Consider the following 27,046-nt stretch of genomic DNA (forward strand, 5'->3'; position numbering starts at 1 on the left):
AGATGTCATATGCAGACAAGAACATTTGAAAAAACTTGGAGGTTTAAATGGGACTCTTTCTTTGGGGAATGATGAGCCATTTGTTGCAGCAGAAGCTGGAGTGCTAGGGCTTGTAAAGAAAGAAGAGTGTTAAACAAGTAGGTTGTCTCCAGATTGTGAAGGTCTTTGAGTGCTGTGTTAACAAATTTGGAGTTTAAAATAGAAGTATTGTGTTTTCTTTTTACGGTAATTTATTTTGTAAAGATATCAAGGGAAGGGTGATTTAACCAAAACAGCAAGTCATAGTGGCATTTTTAGCAACTTGGATACTGAAGTAGTCACAGGGGTTCTCTTTTGTTCCCAATTTTCCCAATCAATCTCAATTAGATACAAACCAATAACTATACAGTAGGCTTTTGCTTGCATATTACAGTCCCCTAAGTGACAAACTGTGACAGATAAGCTAGAAAACTGCCCTTAATCTTACTCATTTGGGACAGAACTCTGACCTCGCCTTTTGAGTTTGGGATGTTGGTGACTTCTTTTTTTTTGTAATTTAATGATTTAGTTGACTAAGCTACTGTGTTTCCCCGAAAATAAGACCTAGCCAGACCATCAGCTCTAATGCATCTTTTGGAGCAAAAATTAATATAAGACCCGATATTATATTATATTATATTATATTACTGGTCTTATATTAAAATAAGACCCAGTATTATATTATATTATATTATACCAGATCTTATATTAAAATAAGACCGGGTCTTATATTAATTTTTGCTCTAATAGATGCATTAGAGCTGATGGTCTGGCTAGGTCTTATTTTTGGGGAAACACGGTAGGAAGGAAACATCTGAGACTGACATGGACTTTTGCCCAAAGATTAGCTAGGGAAATATTATATGTTCCAAATCCAGTCTCTATCCCTTTAAAACAGATAATATAGAGGAGAATAAAATATCTTGAAAATTAATGACAATTTTGAAATAGAATATTTTGTCAAAATCAAATTCATTTCATTAAATGCTTGAGAAGAATGCAACGAGTAAATGAGGTATGAATAACTGTAAGATGGGACAATTACCACCTCAGAAACAATATATTTGTAAAGTTAATTCTTCTTGAACATGAACAATCCCCTTACACTTGACCCCTTTCTATTGCCTCTTCCATGCTTGAACTCTCCTTGAACTTTGAAGATCCATCTTGAGAGTATGATACGGCCATCTCTTTTGCATCTGGTTATTTTAGCTCCAATTTGCAGCCCTAAAATGGCAATTATGGTGATATATTGCTGAAGTCACCCGACATGGATTAGTATTGGGATCAGCACATTTATGCACAGGAGTAGTGAATGGAGACCGCAGCTATGATTTTAAATGACTTGATTAATTCTGAAACAACATTTCAGAGTCCATTAGCCAGCAGGTGTTGGGGTGCAGACTGTGCTTTTTCCCTAAGCAGCATATTCGATTAAAATGCCAAAGTATTTTGGATTCACATATTATCTTTTCCAGAATAGTTTCCTTTCACTCTGTTAAATCCCCTTAACACTCACTGGTCTTCCTAAAAGGGCTCCTCTCCACTCAAGTTCCCTTTTGTCAGTTACTGATGGCCAGCTCTGTCTGAGCAACTTGAGCAATGTGTTCTGTCCCATGTTCATTAGGGTATTTACATGACAAAACTCCTGCTAAAAGCTCTTGCTGACTCAGGTCAAAATAAGGCCAATTGTGCTGTTTATCCTAAGGGCCATTTCATCAGCAACTCATGTCAAGGTTAGAAATGTGTCTGGTTAATGCCTTGGTTCGGTGCTTTCTTTTACTACTAAATATACATGTACATGACATTATGTGTCTCCCCTCTGCCCTCCACTCCATCTGGATGTCCCTGCTCTAATAAAAAACATGTAGAGCTGAGTTTTTCATTTCAGTTCTTTGGGGTTTCAAATTCCTAGGTTCTATGTTGATTTTTCTGGATTGTAAGGCATCTTTCTTTAAAAATTCCTGACAATGGACCTTTCATGCTTCAATACTTTCAATTCTTTTCTTTACAACATAAAGAAAATTTCAATGATTCAGTGGCACAACATTTGTAGAATAATCTCAAAATGTGGTATCGTAAATTGTTCTGTCATCTGTTCTCCTAACACAATGGGCCTATTATAGCACATATCAACATGTATTCTAGCTATTTTTGTGTTATTACTTTTGTCCTCCTCAGAAGTCACATTTTAGTCTTCTGTCTTTATGACTTTTGCACATTTATTTATCTATCCATCTTTCCTTCCATCCATCCATTCATTCATTCATCTATCTTAACACATTTCGAACTTTACATTATTATTACTACTGTTTGCTAAATGATGTGCTAAATACTCAATAAATATTTCTAATTATGTTGAATTAATATGTTCTTGGAAGCCAAACAAAGAACACATGTACAATTTTAGTCACCTGAAATTAATGCTTCCCTTATAAGTATGTAATATAATAAAAATATAATAAATATATAAAATTTGTGTAGAAATAGAAGGCAGACACTGGGGAAGTAAGTGGTATCAACTTTTTTACTATTGGCTGAGTTACTTGAAGAAGTCACAGAATCTCCCTTTGTGAACTTTTTCATTGTTAAAATATAGATAAAGCTGTTTGCCTACCCGACTTACAATGCTATTGAAACAGTTAAATAAAAGAATGTAAGTGAAAATATTTTGAAAAGCATCCAAAAATATTATTTGATATGATGATGAAGATTACAGTTGAAAGAATATGATTATGTTTCAGATGTGATCTACCTGGGAATAATGTCTTCCATAGCCAGCGAATTAATGGTCATGATGAGGCTAGCGTAAATAAAACCTGATAAAACTATTCTGCTCTCCAAAGCCCCAAATTATAAACTGGCCAATACATATTTCCTTCACAAGAAAATTTAGCAACGACAGTTCATTTTTTTTCTATTTTATTCAAAGGAACATAGTATATTAAAATAGAATACAGATTATTTTAATGTTGAAAACTTGGAAGCTGAGTTACCTAATCATTTTCTATATCAGTTTTGAATTATTATAATTTCAAAGGATAGTTCATAGGTATAGTTCTTTAATACATGAGCTTAAAATTTGAGACTTTATTCTGTTCATCTCTTCTCACAGATTTTGAAAGAACTGAGAGATAGGACATAAGAGTCAGACAAATAGAAATCCTTATTACTCATAACAGCTGAATTAGTGAATGTTACTCGAGATTTATGATCACAGAGGTCTTGCAGATATATCTCCTGATGAACCTTCCCTCTCTCCTTAGAACTACAGGCCCTTCTTACAGAAGGAGGACTTGATTTGCGAAGCTACCACGTGGGAGAAGAGGCCCAAAAGCTTGCATCCTGCATTCAAGCTGGCTCTGAAAGAGAGGGACCCAGACAATGATGAGCCAAACCTAGTCAGTTACTTCTCCCCGATTCATCAGTTAGATCAGTTCCTCTTTGTATTAGAGGAGTGAGTTGGGAGATGCTGCGTACCTCTTCCATACTTTGCTCCCTGGGAATAGAGTGGAGATTTCCTCCTCCAACTGGAAACAGGAGGAGTAGTAAGTATCCTCTACACAGCTGTTTCCCACTGAGCAAACCACACCGCAGAAGCTCGGGCTGAGGAAGGGCCTTGCCCTTCTTACCTCTTGCGCACCACTGCTCCCTCACTCCATCTTCACTTTTTAAAAGTCTAGCCAAGAGTTTGGTCGTCTTGCTTAAAAACAAAACCGAACAATTTCCTTCACAGAGAATCGTCTATCTTTGTGTTTTAGGAAGTTGAATTTGTTAGTCACTAAGATCTCTTTCTGTTGAAAATATTTAGTGATTCAGTGACATAGTGTCCATGTAGGGAAATCATGAACTCGCTCAAAAATCAATTCTAATATAAAAGATAAACGTCTAAGTAAAAAAAAAAAAAAAATTCTATTCTTTTAAGTCAAGCTTTTTTCATCTTCTTTCATTCCAGAAAATTAAGGTTGTTGGTTTTTTTTTTTTTTTTTTTCCCAAGTAAGAATATCATTTTTACTAAAAGGCATTATTTTAATTCTTTATAGATCACTTATATTTTTTTTTTAATTAATTTATTTATTAGTTTCAGGTGTACAAAACAAGGTAATACTTAGACGTTCATCATTTATATCCCTCATACTGTGAACCCCCCTCCCCCCATCCACTATCCCTCCGACCTCACACTGAACCATCACATTATATATATAAAATTATAGTTGGCATTCATTAATGTTTAGCTTCTGATGTACAATGCCATGATCAGGTATCCACAGTATCCCTGAGGTGGTCTCCCAAATAGGACGCATGTCCATCGGATGCCCAACAAAATCTTTACAACATTATAGAATACCTTCCCCAAATTAATTTTCAAAAGAAAAACCCTGAGGCCATCTTGTGGTTACCAGCTGCTTCCAAATCCCTTCACCTTAAGGTTGTTGGTTTTAAATGGTAGATGACCAGGTGCTTCAAATCTCTTAATAGACGTCAATAAATTGGTCAATCACTGGGGAAAAGAATAACAGAATCCAAATATTATTTCAGTGCATGATATTTTGTAAATGTCATCATTTCAGCATTGTTTTACTGTTTTAGGCAACACTTTCTTGGATGGGAAAAAAAGACTAATTGAATTTCACACACCTTGGTGGAACATCTGTCGTGGGCAAGGCAATTATGCTTGCTGTGGAAGATACACAAAGATGAAAACATGAATAGTTGCTACCCACCATATACGAACAGTTTCATCCACAAGCATTTACAGTCCAGTAGAAATATGCTTACATAAATCACAGTACTGGAGGCCAAGGACATAATACAGGGTCCCAAACAAAACAGAACAAACCCTGAACTGCCTGGATTAAAAATGATGGAAAAGATACTCTAATGCTGAAGACGTGTATCCCAGCTGGTGGGAGGCGTATTAGAACCACTGACCCCCTGAATCCACCAGAGGATTACATAGCTGGACAATAGCACAAAGCCCTAACTGCCTGAGAGGGAGCTTTGAATAGCTCAGTTAGTCTTTTCAGTTTGAATAGATAGTATTGGGCAGAAGCTTCTTAGGCCTTGGAAGAATGGGGGAGGGAACAGGAGGATATATTATGAATATCTTATCCCTGTGCTTTAAATTGAGAACAATGGGCCTCTTATCCATACTGAATTGAGACAACCAACCTATTTCAAATAGCCAAGAAACTACATACCTGAAACCTGGATATCTTAATGCCACAAAGAGTTTCTATGGATGGAATCACTTTATAAAATAGTACACTGTCATTGCTTGATTTTTAAAAATGGTTTTTTAAACAAAATTAATTGAAGTTCATGAAGTTAAAGTTCTCGTCAACTTCCTGGTTTAAAGAGACATGTGTCCTGGTGAAAATGCCAAATAGGACTCAAGTCTGCCTTCACTATGACATTAGAAGAGTAAATAAATGCTAGTTAACCTTATTTGTTTGCTAACTTCACAAACGTTCTTCGCTCTCAACTCATCACAGAGTTATAGAATTCTTAAAGTTTGAAGTGTTTTTTATTTTATTTTATTTTTTCAATAAAGTTTATTGGGTGACAATTGTTAGTAAAGTTACATAGGTTGCAAGTATACAATTCTGTATTACATCATCTATATATCATGTTGTGTGTTTACCACCCAGAGTCAGCTCTCCTTCCATCACTATATATTTGATCCCGTTTATGCTTATCTACCACTCCCTTCCCCCCTTACCCTCTAGTATTTTTAAAAAACCATCTAAGAATAATCTCTCACCTGTTTCAGATGCCTTCTCCTAAAGCATCTCTAATAGGCGGTCATCACCTTCTGAGCAAGTGTGGTAGTTTCAGTGATTCAAAAGTTGTTTTTGTTTGTTTGTTTGTTTGTTTTTAGTTTTTTTTTTAGGTTGAGACAAATTCCAGTACCTTACAACTTCCACCCTTTAATCCCATTTCTGACCTTTAGACAAACAGAGAAAATCTTCATTCCCCAGCTGTAGATCACCATTACATGTTTGAATGTAACTGTCTTCCCTTCATTTTCCTTTGAGCCCGTCATATTTAGGTCCTACAGCAATTCTTCGTGTGGCATCTTTTCTAGGCAGGACATCTTAGGAATAATCTTTCTCCGTATTTTTTTTTTTATTTCATTACCACCAAAATTACCACACTCCCCGCTCCCTCCACTTCTTTTGGACTTCTTCCACGTTTCCCTTTCCCTAAACTGTTGCAGGGGGAGTTAGGAAGGTGGGGCATAAAAAGGCATTGGGCTTTGGATGAGCGGATAGACTCATAGAATTTTAAGAGTTTGACAGGAACTCAGAAGGGAAAACTGTTTACTAGCATAGAGCGTTGCTCTGCAGACCACTACTGTGTGCTTACTAGTCAATTTTTGAATGGACAAGAAAATGCAGTAGTCCATTTTCTTAGCATTTAGTAGTGAATTGGCACAAAACAAGTGGTGCGTCATGTTCTATGTGGCCATTTATGTGTCTCGTGGACTTTATGTCTAAACTTTATGTATCAAAGCAAGAAAAAATATTTCCAAATGATTGAGCCGAAAATTTCTCTTAGAAAGATACTTTATTTTGGGCCTCATTTATCTAAAAATTTTGTATTGTATTTATTCATTTCATAGGGCAATTTATCATTTGTCCATTGTTTTCATTTTTCTTGAATTTTCATTGCATAAGATTTGACGTGCTAATGCCAATTATTATCCAGAAATGGCCATTTAGTTGATTTTGAAGGAACCTCAACTTTGACTTGGATTATTTTATCATTCAAAACCACATTTCTCTGTGAGTTTCAAATCATAGCAGGGTTATTTAGGGGAGGGAAAAAAAGATGTCCTGAAAGTCTACTGTTAAGAGAGAGGACTTTATAAAGAACTGAATGGGTGTGCTAAGCAGCTAGGGAAACTCACCTATGTATGAGGGTGATGAGGGAGTGATGCCACAGGTAGAGTGGAGTATGAGTTCACGGCAGGAGCATGAGTCCGGAGGGGAATGCACGAGGGACCGTGTCTTAGGTGACCATTCCTGACTTGAACTTCCGAAATTGACACTATGTTTTGCCTGAGAAAATGGGTAAGCAAAGTGTCACCCCCTTTCAGAGACTGGAGAGTATGCAGACTTCATGCCTCGATGCACCCCAGACGGACCTGAACTCCTTGGGAGCCTCCGCCACCATTCTTCCTCAACCTCCAAACCTCTGAGACCCAAGCCTAACACTGGTTGTGTTTGTGATGAATGAGGAGGAGTGGCAATATGTATTCTATTTAATGTCACAGACCTGAAAATTCTACTGAAATATTCCCTCTGCAGCAGAGTCTGATCTCAGGCTCACAAGCATCCTTTGTTCACATGTCTCACTCTGCTCCCCACTAACGTGGGCGTTTTTAGGACTAGAAGCTCAAGAAAGATGTGCAAAATAGGGCATAGGGATATACAAATCCTTATTTTATTAACACTGTAAATTCTGTTTCCTCGGAAGGGCCAATTTTTCCCTGCTTAGCAGCAAAAAGATAGTTAAAGGGACTTTTGGTGACATTCCCTTTGTTTAATGAAGCTTGGAGTTATGGGCAAGTACCTTGAACTGCCGTTATTATCTGCATGAGTGACTAAGGGCTGAGGGTCCAGATCTGTGCAGAGTTTTATTGCAAATAGGCACATTGATCATTTATAATCAGACCGACCAGGTCAGCAGTGCTGCAGCGCCAGCAGGCCCTGAAAAAGCTGACCAAGGAGCACTACTGCTCACAGGTTAATGTAATATTCAAGCAGAATGAGCTCGCTCTGTTTTTATACCCTTGTCTCTTGGCTTTCTTCTGACAGAGTGGGAATGAGAACCGAAACGCATTTGAACTATATCCCACATAACCAATCACAGAGTTCTCCTCTGTTCATCTGAAGCTGCTACATGTTTCCAGAGCCCTGCTTCCTTTAGAGGGGCCTTCCTTTTCTGTAGACGCTTGTGCTTTCGATTTCCCATCATCATTCTCTTTAGGGAATGATGGAGATGCTTCACTGTAAATATGTTGCCATCTGAGTCTCAATGTTTTCTCACATTAGACTCAACATTCAGAAGAGATCATCCCTATTTGAAGCTTCAGAGTGAATGTCAAACCACATGTTTGTTTCTTCATCATTTCTTTGCCAAGTAAGTTTTTAAAATACGCTTTTGAATACACGGATATCCTATTTAAAAATTCAGCTTTATTATATTATTGCACTTGTGAAATTGTGACGATCAGTCAGAGAGGTATTTATTTCACAGCAGCATCGTTGTATATTGGATTTTTGACACGGTAACACAGGGGCAATTGAAAAGGCGAGTGCCTGCTCTTAGGTGACACATTTGAAAGCACTAGAGATACATGCATTAAAAATAAATAAATAAATGCATTTTAGATTTTAGACCCCCCCAATTCTGCTCAAAAGAGTCGCAAATCTAAGGAGGTATTAATCACTAAAGGGCACGGTGGTAATGGCAGAGATGTAAAATTTGAGCAGTCTGAAATCAAAGAGGAGGATTTTGAGATTGATAGCAGAAGGTGAAAGCATGAAAAACTTAATTTGATGTCCTGTATTCATACAGAAAAACGATACCGCTAGCCTATTTTGAATTGGATGTGCTTAGTGAATTATTTTACTTTTGGTGATGAATTTGCAGCGCTACCTCCACACCTGATCACTCATTTGACCTGTGACCAATGGCAAGCATATGTCTTACAGCTGGTGAGGGTGAAGGGTTTACTGATTCTTCTGAATGATGAAACCATGCGCTTGTTAGTGGGATTTCCTAATCAGCTGTGCTAAGTGAACGCAGGGTGCACTAAAGGGTTAAGGAGGAAAAGGTGACTAATTTGACAATCACTTCTTCAGAGACTTGATACAGGCAGTTATTGGAATCCAACGCTGGCCATGATTCTTCCATCATATGCTGAGAAATGAGGAAGTATTTAAAAACTAAAACAACCAAATATATACATTTACCTATGAAGTATTTTTAGATTTTTTCCATATTGTCAGATAAACTCAAAATCATACCCAAATAGTAATCCAACAAATTGTATCATTGATTTGTGCCTAGTGAACTACTTTCTTAATACTTAGGTACTGGTAATTTGATTTAAACCATCAATTGGAGGAAGTTGAACCACAGAATTTTGGAAATAAAAGGGACTTTATGGTTTAATCACTCACTTTATAACTAAGTAATCTTGAGGCTCAGGAAAGTAAATGACTATCCTGAGACCACTAGGCTGGAGATTATCAGAGATTTAATGGGCTCCTAATTTCTAGCTCAATGTTTTTTACCTTACGCTCCATAATTTGTGGGTTTTTTTTTCAGTTTTTCACATATGAGTATTCATTTCTGGTGCCCCCATCCCAAACAAAAACGAAAACAAAAACACGAAGAACACAACTGTTCCGGTAACTGGTAATTTTGCATGAGACTCCTAGTCTCTTTTATATATTGTGTCATTTATTTGGCTAGTAAACTTTTCCAATATATTTTTCAACACACTCAATACATACTGTGTCCTTTGAAAAATATTTTGTTTTGAAATTACTTCATACATATGGAAAAGCTGCAAGAACAGTACAACAAACTTCCACATATCCTTTACCCAGCTTCCACAAGTATTAATATTTTATTATATGTACCTCATTCTCTATAATATATCCTTATTATTATTTACTTCTGAACCATTTGAAATTGCTGCAGATATTGCCCCTTAGTACTTCAATATATGATTTGCTAAAAACAAGGGCACTTGGCTACATAACCACAGTATATCCATCAAAAATCAGGAAATTAACATTATATAGTTCCACCATTTAAACCACAGACCCCATTCAAATTTTACATTTTGTTCCAATGACATGCTTTAGAGGTTCAGGCTCCAAATGAGAGTCATTTGTTGCCTTTAGTTTTTGTGTCTCTTAAATCTCCTCCAGTCTTTCCCCAGTCTTGCCTTGTCTCTCATGACCTTGGCAGTTTTGAAGAGTATGGGTCATTAGTTTGTAGACTGTCTCTCAATTGGGGTTTGTCTGACATTTCCTCCTAATTAAGGTTAGGTTATGAGTATTTGGTAGACGTGCAAACGAAATGGTACTGTATTATTTTCAGAGTATAATACCAAGAGGTACACTCTGCGAAGTTTTCCTGTTACTGGTGATGTACACTGTGATCACTTTGCTAAGGGATTATATACCAGGCTTCTTCACTGTGGAAGTGTTTTGTACTTATTAAACAATAAACAATTAATATGTATTTGTGGGGAGGTGTTTTGAAACCTTGTAAGTATCCTATTCCTCATCAAACTTTCATCCATTAATATTAACATCTATTAATGATGTTTTTCTAAAACAATTTTTGTCGTTGCCAAATAACTCTTTTCCAATTCCAAGATTCTTTCTCCATTGTTAGTTGACATTGGACTCTAAGCAAGACTTTTCCCATGGCCTGCATTTATTTATGTAATCATCACGTGTTGATCTCAGTATGAACTCAAGAATATGACTTTTATTCACGGGGTTATAATTTTTAAAGTCATTTTTATTTTAATATTCTGTCACATATTTGACCAGTGGGAGTTCCTTTAAACAGAATCCCATGTTTTCTTGAGATGTACCCTTTTTTTTTTTTTTTTTTTTTTTTTTTAGCAATTCATTAATGCTTTCTGGTAAGCCAAGATGTTCCAGGATTATCATAGACTTTTTCTACCCTGGCCCTGAAATCAGCCAATTCTCTTTTTAGTGGAGAGTGGTTATTTAGAAACCAAGATTTGTGCACTAAGTGTAATTGCCATGGAGCATTATTGTGTATTGGTCCTCTCAGCAAAAAATCCTAGGAAATGTGTGTGTGTGTAATTATTCATATATATATATGTATATATATATGAATATATATACATATATATATGTATATATATGAATATATATATATATATACATATACACACACAAAATATATTATCATCTCTATCATTTATTTCTCATACTTTCAGGGATTCTTTCCTCAGCAATGTTTAGTTTACAGATAAAGGCTTTCTTCATTAATATTACAGTGTTTCTGATCGCTAGCATTTTTTTTTTTTGGCTCCTACTTAGAATTCCCATCTCTCTGCTTACACTACCATTATTCCAGTCTAAAGCAACAGAGTTTATTCTAGCAATTTTCCTTTCAATACTTGTAAGTCCCATTTTCAATAGCAAGAAAATCTGGCTTTCATCAACCACGATATATTTACTTAGTTCTTTAATCCCCTGATGTCTATCAGTCTCAGAGACACATAGCCATCTCCTTGGCCCTGACACCATGGGCCCCAACCAAAGGGGATTTCTCCTTAGGTCTGGCCCCAGATAATGTACTAGTCAAGTCCCTGCACATGCCAAAAAAATCACCAGCTGGAATGTCTTCCCCCCCCACACTCCCTGTCGGCCTTTACAAAATTCTGGAGTCCATGGCCAAGCCCTCTCTCGCTCTGACTCTGGCTCAATGCAATACATATGCCAGGTGAATTCCTGTCCAAAAATCTTACTCTGGAAATATACATTTATAACAAACACAAGTTCACTTTCAAATACTACTATATCACTTCATAGGTAGTTAAGTACCTTATAATAACAAAATAATTCTAATTTCTCACTCACCCCTGTATTATTCATTAATTTTATTTATACATAAGCATATATATGTAATATATATACAAAACATATAAGCATAGATAATAGAATACATTGTTGCTTATTATTTTGAACAAACTATTGTCTGTTAGATAAATTAAGAATAAGAAAAATAAATGTTTTTATATTACCTTCACTTATTCTTTGATGCTCTTTTGTTCTTTATGTAGATTCAAGTTTCTGATTTATATCATTTTCCTTCTCTCTAAAGAACTTTTTAAAATATTTCTTGCAAGGTAGGTCTACTGGCAAGTTTTTCTCAACTTTTTTTTTGTCTGAGGAAGTCTTTTTTTCTTTTTCACTTTCGAAGGATAATTTTAAAGGATACAGATCTCTAGGTTAGTGATCTTTTTTCTCTCAACACTTTGAATATTTTATTCAGCTCTCTTCTTGCTTGCATGGTTTCTGAGACATTGGATATAATTCTTACATTTCCTTTTCTATGGGTGAGGTGTTTTCCCCTCTGCTTTCTTTCACGAATTTGTTCTTTATCTTTGATTTTGTGTTGTTTGAAAATGAGATGTCTAGGTGTAATTTTGGGAGCTTTTATCCTGCTTGGTGTTCTCTGAGCTTCATAAATCTGTGGTTTGGTGTCTGATGTTAATTTGGGGAAATTTTCAGTCATTATTGTTTCAAATATTTCTTCTATTACTTTCTTCTTTTTGTATTTTCATTATGTGTATGTTATACTTTTTTGTAGGTGTGCCACTGTTCTTGGATATTTTGGTCTGTTTTTTTTTGTTGTTGTTGTTGTTGTTGTTTGTTTTTCTTTTCTGCTTTTCAGTCTTGGAATTTCTGTTGAGATATCTTCAACCTCAAGGATTCTTTCCTCAGCCATGTCTACTTTGCTAATAAAGGATTTCTTTATTTTTGTTACAGTGTTTTTTATCTCTGCATTTTTTAAATTGGTTCCTATTTAGAATTCCCATCTCTCTGCTACACTACCCATCAGTTCTTCCATGCTGTCTTTTTTATCCATTAGAGCCCTTAGCGTATTACTCATAGTTGTTTTGAATTCACAGTCTGATAATTCCAACACCCCTATCTGTGATTGGTTCTGATGTTTGCTCTGTCTCTTCAAATTGTGGTTTTTTTTTTTTTTTTTGCCTTTTAGTATGTCTTATAATTTTTTCTAAGAAAAAAATCATTGTATTTCCATATAATAGCAACAAACTATTATAAAATAAAATTATAAAAAATACCCATCAATAAATGTGAACTTCCTTGGAATAAATTTAACAAAATGTGTTCAAGACCTGTACACTTAAAACAAGACATTGCTGAGAGAAATTTGAAAAGGCCTAAGGGATGTAGTGGTAAGGTGTGAGGGAGGGGCAGCGTTCTATATAGTCCTATGATTAGGTCCCAGTCTTTTAGTGATCCTGTACCTCTAGAATGTAAACTTCCCAAGTGCTTCCCAGTCCCTCTACCCATACCTTAGGTGAGAGAGGGTGACTAGAGGGGTCTGGGCTGGGTATTTTCCTTCCTCCAGGTCAATTAGGCTCTGATAGGCTTTGGTTAACTAGTTCCTCCTGATGGCCTGTTAAGAACAGAGTGCTCTGATGTATTTCAAAATGGCTCCTTTTCCTCTCCTGCTGCTGGAAGCTCAGGGGCGATTTTTCTCCAGTACTTCCTATGAGGACCTGGTAGGGCTCCTGGAGGTAAAACTCCCAAAAGTGTGGGGGTCTCCCCCAGTGAATGCGTCCCCTTGGAGTTTTTCTCTCTCAGACTTGTCCACATTGAACCTTAAGCAATTCACCAACTACAGTTCAGATTTTCCTACTCCGGCACTCATTCCTATGTTCCTGTGGAGGTTTCAGCTTGTGGGTTTCTGCTCTGGTAAGTTACATATTCTTTGTATTTGCCTATGGGTTCATCCAGTTTTGGGAGCAGTGATTTGCCCTGTGATTTGACTTCTCGTACAGATCTAAGAAGAGTTGTTGACTTTCAGTTTGTTCAGGTTTTTACTAGTTATTTGGATGGAGTGGCAACTCCTAAGCTTCTTACATACCAGACCAGAACCTGGAAGTTTTACTTAGGCCTTTTCAAATTTCTCTTAGCAATGTCTTGTAGTTTTAGGTGTACAGGTCTTACACACATTTTGTTAAATTTATCCCAAGATATTTCACATTTATTGATGGGTATTTTTCACTTTATTTTATAATAGTTTGTTACTACTATATGGAAATACAATGATTTTCTATATATTGAACTTGTATCCTGCAACCTTGCTAGTAAAGTAGCTTTTTGTACATTCCTTAAGATTTTCTACATTAATGATCATGTTGTCTGAACAGAGACAAATTTTATTTTTTTCTTTTACAATTTTTTTGTCTTTTCTTTCTTTATTCTAAGAGCTAGCACCTCCAAAACAAATTGAATAGAATTGATGAGAGCAAGTTCTTTGCCTTGTTCCTGATATTAGGGGAAGTAGTCAGCTGTGGAGTTTTTGTAGATGTTCCTTGTATCAGTGGAGTTAACTTCTTTTCCCAGTTTGCTGAGAGTTCCTAATAATTCATTAGGTATTTAATTTTATAAGATTATTTTTCTTTATTCCTTTTTAAGGATTATATAGTAATATATGGAATATATTGAATTACATTAATAGATTTTCATATGCTAACCAACCTTGATTTCTTGGGATAAACCCCACTTAGTCATGATGTAGTATCCATTTTATACATTCCTGAATTTAATTTGTTAATTTTAAAAAATAATTTTTACATCTATTTTCATGAAGAATATTTGTCTATAATTTCCTTTTTTTATAATGTCTTCATCTGGTTTTGTTACCTGGACAATGCTGGCTTCATAAAATGAATTGGGAAATATCCCGTCTTATTCTAAATATTTTCTAAAAGAGTTTGTGAATATTTGGTTTATACGAGTATATACTTAACCTTAAGTGTTATGTAGACTTTACCCAGTAAGCTATGTGGACCTGTTGTTTTCACTGTGGAAAGGTTATTCAATTTTTTCATAGATCCAGGTGTCTTAGGTTATCTATTTATTCTTGAGTAAACTTTGATTATTGGTGTCTGTCAAGCTCTGTATCGATTTTATCAAAGTTGTTGAATTTATTAAGATAAAGTTGACTTTAAAATTCCCTTATTATCCTTTCAATGTTTATAAGGTATTCAGTAATGACCCATCTTGTGTTTTTGGTATGTGATTTGAATGTATTTTTTTCCTGATAAATCTGGATAGAATTACTTGATTTTATTGATCTTTTCCAAGATCAGCTTTTAGCTTCATTGATTTTCTCTATTTTGTTTTATGTTTAATTGATTTCTGCTCTTAATTACTATCTTAACTTGTTAAGGGAATATAAATATTAATTATTTCTTATAAATCAATCACGAGGTTTAATTTTCTTTTTCTAGTTTCTTAGTGTGGTAGTGGAGATTTTTTATTTGATCAAGGTTTGATCTAAACTGTTTTCTTTTTACTTAAGCATGTTAGCTATAAATTTCTGCCTAAACACTGCCTTAGCATTTCTGAAATTTTGATGTGTCGCAAATTCAGTATCATCCAGTTCAAGATGTCCTTTGCGGTTCCTTCCTTAATTTGAGGGTTGCTTAGAAGTAGGTTTTTACTGAGGTAGTTTAGTAGGCTTTCTAGATGTTTTAGTTTTGTTGATTTCTAATTTAAGTTTTGACCAGAGAAAATACTATTTTAAGATTTTTCATCTTTTAAATTATATTAAGACTAATTCTGTGGTCCAGTATATGATCAATCTTGGTTACTGTTTCTTGTGTACCTGAAAAGACATTGTAATCTGAAGTTGTGGCATTATAGTGTCCTTTAAACGTCAAGTAAATTAAGGTGGTTGACAGTGTTGTTTAGATCTGTATTGCAGATAGTTTTGTCTGGTTGTTCTTTTAATTGCCAAGAAAGGTGTGTGTTCCAACTAAGACTGTAAACGTCTTTTTTTCCAGTTTTTGTTTCATACATTTTGAAGCTCTTTTATTGAGTCAACTTTACAGTAGAGTCCCTTTATCCATGAGGTATTGTGTTCCAAGACAAACACTGGTTGCATGAAACCATGGATTTTACTGAATCCTGTATATACTATACATTTTTTCTATACATACATACCTATGATGAAGTTTACTTTATATATTAAGCACAGTAAGATATCAGTAATAATAACTGATAATAAAATAGAACAATTATAACAATATACTGTAATAAATGTTACGTGAGTGTGGCCTCTCTCTCTCTTCCTCAAAATATCTTATTGTACTGTACTCACCCTTCTTCTTGTGATGATGTGAGATAATAAAATGCTTACATGATGAGATGAAGTATGCCGAATGATGTTGGCATTGTGACGTAGCATTGGGCTACTCCTGACCTTCTCACTACATTTGTTTCTGGTGATCTTGGATCACTGAGCCAAGACAATGTGAATGGTTAGATGTCAGGAACAGGTGATGTCAATGATTGGGGAAATTTAATATTTTCAGACTGCAGTTGACCATGGGTCACTGAAACCTCAGAAAGTGAAACAGCAGAAAAGATAATTGTTTTATCTTCTTGATGCATGGACTTTTATAATAATCAAATATCCCTCTCTATTTCTAAAAATACCACTTGTCTTCAAGTTTACTTATATTAATATTCAATTGTTCTTATTATTTACAAATAAAATTTTGATTTTATTCCATTACATTACATTTTACATTAGTTTCAGGTGTACAGCGTAGTAGTTATTTATATAACTTAAAAAGTGATCCTCCTGATTAGTCTAGTACTCACCTGGCACTACACATAGTTATTACCATATCATTGACTATATTCCCTAAGCTTTACTTTACATCTCCAGGACTATTTTGTAACCACCAATTTGTACTTCTTAACCCCTTTACTTTTTTCACCCTGTCCCCAAGCCTCCTCCCACCTATCACCCTGATAAATCTACTACCCATCTGACACATTACATCGTTTTTACAATATTGTTGACGATATACCTTATGCTATACCCTACATCCGCATAACTACTGTGTAACAACCAATTTGTGCTTCTTAATCCCTTCCCCTTTTTCACCCACACCCCCAACCCACTCCCATCTGGCAACCACCAAAATGTTTTCTGTATCTATGAGCTTGTTTTGCTTGTGTTTGTTTATTTTGTTCTTTTATCTTGTTTATTTTGTTTATTTTGTTCTTAGATTCCACATATAAGCGAAATCACATTGCACCTGTCTCTCTGTCAACACTCCACTCAGCACAATACCTTCCAGGTCCATTTATGCCCTTGCAGATGGCAAGAAACCATTTCCTTCCATGGCTGACCAATATTCCATTGTGTGTATGTATCACCTCCTATTTATACATTCAATCATCGACAGACACCCAGGCTGCCTCCACATCTTGGCCATTGTAAACAATGCTGCAATTAACACATACTCATAGATGTACACCTCCCCTCAAAGTAGCTTTTTGGGTTTCTTCAGATAATAACCCTGAAGTGGGATTATTGGGTCTTTTCTTTGTCTCTTGTTATTGACATGATTGCATTTGGATCTGCTTCTCTTACTTTTTGTTTTACATTTTATCATCCAGTTTTTTTCTTCTCTGTCTTCTTTTTGCCTTATTTTTATTAATAATATAAATTTTATAATGTTATTTTTATATTTTTATTTGTTGTCTGTTTATAATTTTGCATTTCTTAGTGGTTACTGCAGAGGTTAAAATGTATAGTTTATACTTATTCAGTCTATTTTAAAGATGATTTTTAATTATGTCTTGTAAATATAGGAAGCTTGTAAAAGTACATATTTCCATTTTCTCCCCCTTCTTAAAACTATTATGTATATTACATCTATTTGCCCTATAAAGCAACAAATCAAGGGAAAACAAAAAAGTTTTATATTTAAAGATACTTTTATTCTTTCTGATACTCTTCATTCTTTCCTATAGATCTGAGTTGTTATTTAGTGCCATTTACTTTCAGATCAAGTAACTCCTGTAGCATTTCTTATAGTGTATATTTCTTGTAGTGTAATTTTTTATTTATCGGAAAGTGTTCTGAATTTCCCTTCATTTTTGAAGTATAGATTTGCTGTAATTTTTTTATCCTTTAATGCTTTGAACATCCTATTCCAACATCTTTTTACTTCCATGATTTCAAATGAGAAGTCAGCCATTCAGTTCTGTGGTATCCTCACTTTTCTAAACTTCCTGAAATGGTTTTCTCTGGCTTCTTTCAAGATCTTCTCTTTATCTTTGGATCATAGCTGTTTGTCTATGGTGTGTCCAGGTATAAATTTATTTTTATTTATCTTGATTGGCATTTGTTGACCTTTTTAGAGCCGTAAGTTAATGTAGTCTACCAAATTTGTAAAATTTTAGTTAATATATTTTCAAATATTTTTCTGCCTCTTTGTCTTTCTCTTTTCTTTCTGGAATTCCAATTGCATGCATGTTAGGCCATTTTAGAGGTTCTCTTCTTTTTCACTCTCTGTTCTTTGAATTGGAGAATTTCTATTGATATAAGTTCACTGATTCTTTTTTCTTAGCCTTGTCAATATCTGCTATGGAACTTATCTAGCTAATCATGGATTCCTTTTTGTTTTCCAACTGTTCTGCCATCTTTGTGTTCTGTACTATGACATTTTAAGCTTTTTGTGACCAAACTGTGTACAGTGGGGAAATGTACTTGGCTGGGAAAAGCATTAGACTCAGATTATGTTACCTATCAAGGGGATGTTTCTCTCTAGTCTGTTTCATTTTATGATTCTCTTTCTGTCAGGATTTCCTGTTTATAGTTCTAGTTGTTTCGTCTGCTCTGAAGTTTGGTATCTGGCATTTTTACCCTGTCTGCTTATGGCATCATTTTCTATAGCTGTGGGAATTGGTAGTGCTTTTGTACCAAAAGGTCACAAAGTCAAAATTCATTCCTTTCAAGCAATTGCTACCTTGTACAGTATTTTATTTATGAAAACACTGAAGAATATGCCTATATATTTGTAATTAAGTTACTGATTGAATGTTGTGTAAATAGTAATATATTATCTGGAGGAATTCTAAATTACAAGTATTTGAAAGAATTATGTAGAAACAATCCACCTCATCTTTGTTCAGCAAATAATTTGATATATGTTATTCTTCCATATCACTGGCTATCATTATGTTTTAGACAGGGATATAGGAGTATATTAATAATTTTTTTAAAAATTGACATTTTCTGTTTATTGTTGTGAATTTGTGATTTGATCTGACAATTCAATTTAATAATTTGAGTATCTTACACTGGATATATATGCCTTTTATATGCAGTTTTTAAAAGGTTAAACTCTTTTTTGTCTCTGGATGGTTTTAAATACTGCATAGTATATTTAAATAATTGTTATTTTAGTTGTCTAATTTTTATAAAAATTACTTGTGGTATATTTGCATGACCACATTATTCTTCAACAATTTACCTTCTCCAGTATTTCAAATGGCGGTGTTTCATGATGGGTGTTATTTCTCTATTAATCCAGGGTTTTATGCTTTCCATCTTCTAAAATATTTAACATTTCTATCTTTTATGGCATCATTTATTGCTTTCCAGAATTTATTTATTTATTTAGTCTGTTATTTCAGGAAATTTGTAATGGGAGCAAAGGTAGATACAAATACTAAGTATCCCGCATCCATCTAATCTTCTCAAAATTGTTTATTTGAATATTCTGTGTCTCTTTAAAATTTTACATTCGTAAATCCGTTAATTAGTCTATGCAATCAAGAATATTTTGAACTATATTTCTTTCAAAAATATAGAGTAAAAAAATAGTAATTGAAATGAAAGGTTATTTGAATTTAGTTATTCATGTTAGAGTTCAGCTTAATTAGCAAATTCCTCATTTTGTTTTTTCAGATACATATAGTCTATTATCTTTAGACTTCCTCTAAAATTTTTTTCTATAATATTTGTTTTTGCTACTCTTTATTTCAAATATATTTGTTTTTATACTTGGTTGCATTTTCTGGTCTCATTTACTCATCTAGATATAAACTCTTTGTGGGTAGAGACTTTGCTCGCCCAAAAAACCAACTCCGGGGCCGTGGCAATGTTGACTAAAATGTCTGCATTTATGTTACCTTTCTCCAAGACACTCTCAATACAGTAGAGAAAGAGAGCTCAGTTCCCTTAAGATTCCTAAACCTGAGCACTTCATTTGATGGAAATTTTATAAGGAGACTGTTTAAAAAAACTACAGGTATTTTGTTTCTTTCCACCAGCTGGCTAGATATATAATATTTTATCCTTTTTGTTTTGGAAGAAAGTTAAGCATTGTCACTTGAAATTTTTCCCTTTCTTACAATGTTTTTCTGATTATATAAAAGCTTTTCAATTTAAGATATAGCAGTCGTGCTCTTTAATTGTAATTTTTTAGAATTTTAAGATATTTTTTTCAAGTGAGACTTTAAGCTATGGTAATGTAAAAAATTTTAAAGAATTTTCAGTATTTGTTTACCACATTTAGCCATGGTATTCTTCATTATTTTGAAATCCAATAGTTCTGATAAGTGAATAATTCATTGCCATTGACATCTATTGAAAAATGACACAATGAGGAGCCCTCAAAAATTTGTGATTAGTTAGTTGCAGACTTTGCTTTGTGTGTGAATTATTATCTTCACAGAAATAGATAAAAGATATATACAAGCAATTGCTGCCTTGTACGGTATTTTATTTATGAAAACACTGAAGAATATGCCTATATATTTGTAATTAAGTTACTGATTGAATGTTGTGTAAATAGTAATATATTATCTGGAGGAATTCTAAATTACAAGTATTTGAAAGAATTATGTAGAAACAATCCACCTCATCTTTGTTCAGCAAATAATTTGATATATGTTATTCTTCCATGTCTCTGACTATCATTATGTTTTGGACAGGGATGTAGGAGTATATTAATAATTTTTAAAAAATTGACATTTTCTGTTTATTGTTGTGAATTTGTGATTTGATCTGACAATTCAATGTAATAATTTGAGTATCTTACACTGGATATATATGCCTTTTGAGTTATTCAGTATTGTTTTCGCCATTTCACCTCTGTTATAGACACATCATTTATAAGTATTGCACTAGCAAAATTATAATAATAATCAAAAGAAACAAAGAGTTATACAATACTATCCCCTCCCAAATGCATGTGGAAATTATTATTCTCAATCACCAAATATTTTTAGCTCTCTTCTTTCTGCATGCTTGGTGGGCTAGCATTTACCTGTCCGTCCCCTTTGCTATTAGGCTTTATCATATAACTTGCTCTAGGCCAGTGATGTGTATGGCTTCCTTGTGAAAACTTTAAGAACCTGTGCATGGTTTGCCATGTTACTTTCTCCCTGCTATGGAAATCTTAAAAGTATATGTCAAGTTTAAACCTCTTATTATTTTGGGTCCTTGAGGGGCTGTGGTAAACAGGGCCATTGCTCACCCACTTTGAATATGAAATAGATTTTTATGTGCTAAGCCATGAGATTTTGTTGTTACTGAAGTGTCTACCATATTTTAACACATGTTCTAGCATATTATAACACATACTAAAAGTTTTACCCAAGGGAGATGTCGTAAGTCCAAAATATGTGACTTAGGCTTAGCCTTCTGGTAGAAGACAATGAAGAATGCTGGATGTCTATCTGATGTTGTAGCAAAACATTTGGTAAATTATTTGTGAAGATGTGAAAACAAGATAATGTACCTAATAAAATTGTAGCTCTAGGACAAGAGGTTAAAAAACAGTTTTAGTAGTGTGTGTTGGTGATGGGGGTTGCACTTGAGTAGGAGGTATATGAAACAAGATCAGAAAATAATTAGACATGAATGAAAATTGAGTACATGAATTCAGGATCTTGTAGAATTGGAGAGGCAACCGTTTCTGAACTCCAACTACTGGTAAAACAAAAGTGACAAATGTTTTGAGTCATGGGGCTGATTAAAACTCAGCCTAGTGACAATAATCAAATTAAGGTATGTGGTATTTGTCTTTCTCAGTCTGACCTCACTTATATGTGGAACCTGAAGAACAGAATCAATGAGCAAACAAAACAGAAATAGACTCAGAGATATAGAGAAAAACCTGATCGTTACTAGATGGGAGGGTGGGGAAAGGGGAGAAGATGAGGGGATTAGAAAGTACAAATCAGTAGTCACTATATAGTCACAGGGATATGAAATAGTATGGGGAATATAATCAATAATGTTGTAAAGACTATGTAAGGTGCCAGATGGGTACTGGTCTTATCAGGGGTATCACTGCATAGACTGTGTAGATAGCTGCCTGAGCACTGTGCTGTACACTTAAGCTGAAGTTGAATAGTATTGAATGTCAACTATAATTAAATACACATATATGTATATGTATGCATATACATATGTATATATTCATAGTCACGGGATGTGGAATATAGCATAGGGAATACAATCAATGGTACTATAACAGCTATATACAATATCAGAAGGATAGTAGGGGGGAAGGTTATCATTTTGTGAGGGGTGTAAATGTCTAACTATTGCGTTGCTTTGTACAACTGAAACTAATAAAAAAATGAGGTATATGGCTGTTTAAATTGTTTAGAACCTCTGAATGGATTAAGATGTCTCAGAGTAAACTTCTAACTGAGAGTGTGGTACCATTTAATCATTACAAATGGACAAAATGATTGAGGGATGTGGCTTTTCCCCCAAAGCTTGATAGACTCAAGATACCGATAACCAAGTTGGAAGAATATGGGAAAACAAAGAAATATAGCAATATTAAGAAATAGGACTAAAAAATCTGTGAGTATGACCTTTGGCACACTAGGCTGACTGAAATACAATAGATAAAAATCTTTACTAAGTTTTTTTTTCTATGAGTTTTATTAAAAATAGAAAGCCATGGCTTGCCGCTGTCAAAGAAGACTTGTGGATTCAGATAACCTAGTGGGAAAATCTTATTTATCAGGAATTCAAACACTTCAGCATTATTTATCTTGAATTTGCAAAAGGATTCATGATAAAATCCTTTATTCTTAAGGATTTTCTACTGACAGTATATCTATCTGTGTTATATTTGTAAGTATTTTATAACAGAGCCAAAGTAATGACATAAGTCCTTTCTTCCCACTGTATTAAACATTTTATAAATAATTTACTAAGTGAATCAAAGACTATTTTTAAAAACCATGTAAAATCTATATAATGGATAGTTTCTCTGTATATGTCAATAATAATTGCAACACTTTCAAAGCATACAATGAATATGCTCTAGCCATAATGACTAATATAATTTTAAACAATATGATTATAGTCAGTATGAAGACTTGATTTTTAGGTATTATTTACGTTTCCTTGCCTGTTTTAATATTAAGAGAAGAAACTCTTAAAACTGCATGTAACCCAGATTTATTCTTATTTCAAGAACTCTGACTAGCCGATCTAGTCCTAGAAATGATGTTCTCTGTGACTGTTGTGAAAATGAAATATCACTTTTCATTCTTCTGAAATGAAGGTTGTACAACCAAAAGTCAAGGTTTTATGCACTAAGAAATAAAAGGTGTCTCTAACAAAATGTGCTTCTGTAGTCTTTTAAATAACATATTATCAGTAATCTAAAAGTGGTCTCTCTTTGGGAGTTTCCATTATAAAAGTTTTTCAGAATCATAGTGAACCAAATAAAAGGCAATGGATATATTTGCTCTTATTCATTTTCTCCCTCCCTTCTTCCCTCTCTATCTTTTCTTCTCTTGATCTTCCTCTTCCACCTCCTTCTTCTTTTTGATTAAAAAAAATTCAGACAGCATTTGCAAATAGAATAATGGTACTAATCATATAATTGCTGAAAACGAGTCTATAACCTTTTTTTAAAAATATATAATCAGAGCTCTTAAGACAAAGAAATTCATAACAATTGTATAATAAAAAAAATTCTTCCATGAAGAATAAAAGGCTTACGTGTAAAATGATGCTAGGTGTCTAGTTACATAAGTCCAAGAAAATGTAGACAATGATTGAACTCTGTCTGACATATTTTTTATGAACGCACAGTCTGATGGTAAGCATTAGAACTTAGATTAGCGATTCCCCACTGGTTTGTACTGCCATGTTTCCCACATGCACAGAATACTTCTCATTGTTTTATTGCATTGATTTATTGTCCACTCCTCTGTCAATATCACACTAACTTACTTGTTATTATGACTTATACCATGTTTTAACTCTTGATAAGCTTATTAATTAATCACACGTCCTTTGCAATAGTTTTTTAATTTGGTCTTTAACGTAATTTTGTCATCTTCTGAAAAAAATACATAAACTCCATTGGCATTTTACCAAGAGTACATTAATTACATAGATTGCTTTGGGTAGAATTAATAACTTGGTAGTCTGAGTTTCCCCATTTAGGAAAATATTAGTTATCTTCATTTTTCTGTGATATCCTCTATACTTCTCTTTCTTCATGTAAGTTCTACATGTTTCCTGATGAAACATTCCAATGTATTTTATGATTTTCCCCTACCATTCCATGTTGCATCTTTGCTAATGCAAATATCATCATATATTTTTAAAATTTTTACCAATGTTGATGAATATCAATGATCAATATTTGAATAACTATTAAAATATTTATAATAGAATTTATTTTGAATAGTATTTTTAACTATTGTCAGTCATTATTTTATATAAAATTTAATTCATCCTAAAACTCTTTTTCAGCCAAAAAGCGATTGGCATGTTGTTCTGGATTCTGCGTATTGAGCCCTCACACCTGTTTGGTGCCTCACCTTTCTCAGAAGCTTCTGTTAAATGAAATAGTGCCATTTACAGCAACATGGATGGATTTTGAGATTATTATGCTAAACAAAATAAGTCAGAAAAAGTTGAGAACCATAGGATTTCACTGATACGTGGTATATAAAACTGAACACAGCAAAGGAACAAGACAAACAAATGAAACAAAAACTCATAGACACAGACAACAGTTTAGTGATTACCAGAGGGTAATGCGGGAGGGGTGTAGTAGATGAGGGTAAAAGACCAAATATATGGTGACGGAAGAACTGATTCTGGGTGGTGAACACACAATGTGATATATACATGATGTATTACAGAATTGTATACCTGAAACCTATGTAACTTTACTAACAGTTGACACCCCAATAAACTTTAATGAGAGAGAGAGAGAGAGAGACAGGCAGACAGACAGACAGACAGAAAGAGAAAGAGAGAGATATGGAATCTGAAAAAAAAAAAGAAGCTTCTGTTAGGCCCTTTGTCTTTCTCTAATAGAATAGATTTCTCAAAATTCTTCTCATGGAAAAGGCTTCAACTTTTTTAAAGGTGAGGAAATAGCAAGACAAACAGCTTTACCCTAGTAATAGGGATATTCTGGGGAAGACACAGATCAGAACTCTTTCCGTTTTAGTTTATTGGTTAAAGAATGAGTCAAGACACAATTGTTTTCTTTAAAAACACCTTGTTAAACATGAAACTAACCTATTGAAACATGAATGCATTTTATCTTCTTGCATGATGTTGATGAATCTTGCATCTTAAATATTATTTTTAATGTAAGTAATTCTTGTTGACACAGACACATACATGGTTAGGAGAATAGCCATGTGAGACATTGTAAGACCTATGTGCTTCTCCCTCAGTGAAAGCTATAGACCATTTTTATGTGTGTGTTTTTTAAATGGACAAGAATGGGTACCCAGAATTCTAATTCAAGTATCTGTGTTATCTCTGAGGAGACCAGGCCTGAAGAAGCCATCTGTCCTAATGTAATGCCCAACAAGTCTGTAAGTATAAAGTAATTTCCATGTGTTGCTTGTGGAATCACTTAGTTTATTTTCGATCATGTATTATTTAAGTTGGCTGCCATTTTATAAAAATACAGACCTCCACTGGGGAGAGAGGACATAATAGGTTAGAGAAGGAACATGAAAAAAATCAAAATGTTTTAACAATTTAAGGGTATATATTAATCTAGGGAAAAGTTTAAAATAAGAACTGAGGGTGTAATTTTTAATATTTTCCTTTAAGGCTACTCTACACAATTTATCTGGGTATATATTTCATGCTGAAGGCTTAAATTATATAGGCATTTGGTGTATTCAAAGAATAAGGATTTTATAAATTAATATAAAGTATTGCCAGTAAAATGAGTTAACACTTCTTTTTTATTGATTAAGTGGTTTATGGGTCCTGGGTTAAAATGGAACACTGAACAATTGCAATTTTCCATCCCTACTCAAATCCCTAAAAATAACAGAAAAGTTATAAACATAAATAAACCAAAGAATATAGTATTTGATTTTGACTGAATGTTCCGCTGCTTTAATTATTCTGCTCTCTTACTTATGTTACAACAATTTCATTAAAGAAACACATATTAAATGTTTCCTTTAGAGCTCATTTTATCTGACTTCTGCATTTTGGAATTTTTTCCCCTGTTTACTTGGAACTGAAAAATATACTTTATTGAAAGTTAAAGTTTCATTGAACAAGATTTTCTTGTGACTATTAACAGCCATACGTAGAATTGTCAATAATATATTTTTTCAGGCACTTTGATTTATTTCTAATACCTCAGTAGTCATATATAAACATTAGTGATGACCAGTCACTAATGCAGTCACAACCCTTAGACCTTTCTCCATCTCTCACTCGTTCTCCCTGTTACCCTCATACTGTTTTCCTTAGCATAATCACTACTTCCCAAGTGCAAATGGCAAATTTAACACTAGAAACTTTTCAAAGTTTGCTTCAATTCTAATTACAGATATTCACACAAAATGGATCTCCGTTGACTATTCAATTAGGCTGGCTTTTACCTTTTTTTGGCCATTTAATTTTGGAGTAGTATTATTTTTCCCTAGATATTTTAAAATTAACGTAGTCTGGTAATTTAATGAGACTATTTAAGGGGAATTCAACCTCGTGGACTTGTATATGTGCTGCCAAAGCGAGCACACCACCCTGTGGATTTGGAGTAGAGATAATTAAGAGTAAATGTGAAGAATATTGATCAAAGAGTAGATTGTAAATAAGAGGGGAATTCAAGCAGTGGTACATTGTATTTTCATGATAATTACGTGTGTATCTGCAAGTTAAACAATAACAAAATTCAAGTCATTGATACGTTTCAGCGATGTTTTATGTTTTCTTCTTTAGACTGAAATGAGTTTTGAACAACCCGCCATGGGAATAGAGTACTGTCATAATCTTCAGTAGAGGATTAAGAGGTGCTTGTTGCAGAGAAAGATTCTGTCAGACAGGAAGCATTTCTTTGGCCATTTTCCACCTGAGTTCCTGTCTCTGTATGGTAATACAACCTCTCCCCTATTTCCTCCCTCAC

This window comes from Rhinolophus hipposideros (genome assembly GCF_964194185.1).
Source record: "Rhinolophus hipposideros genome assembly, chromosome: 1".
Lineage (NCBI taxonomy): Eukaryota > Metazoa > Chordata > Mammalia > Chiroptera > Rhinolophidae > Rhinolophus > Rhinolophus hipposideros.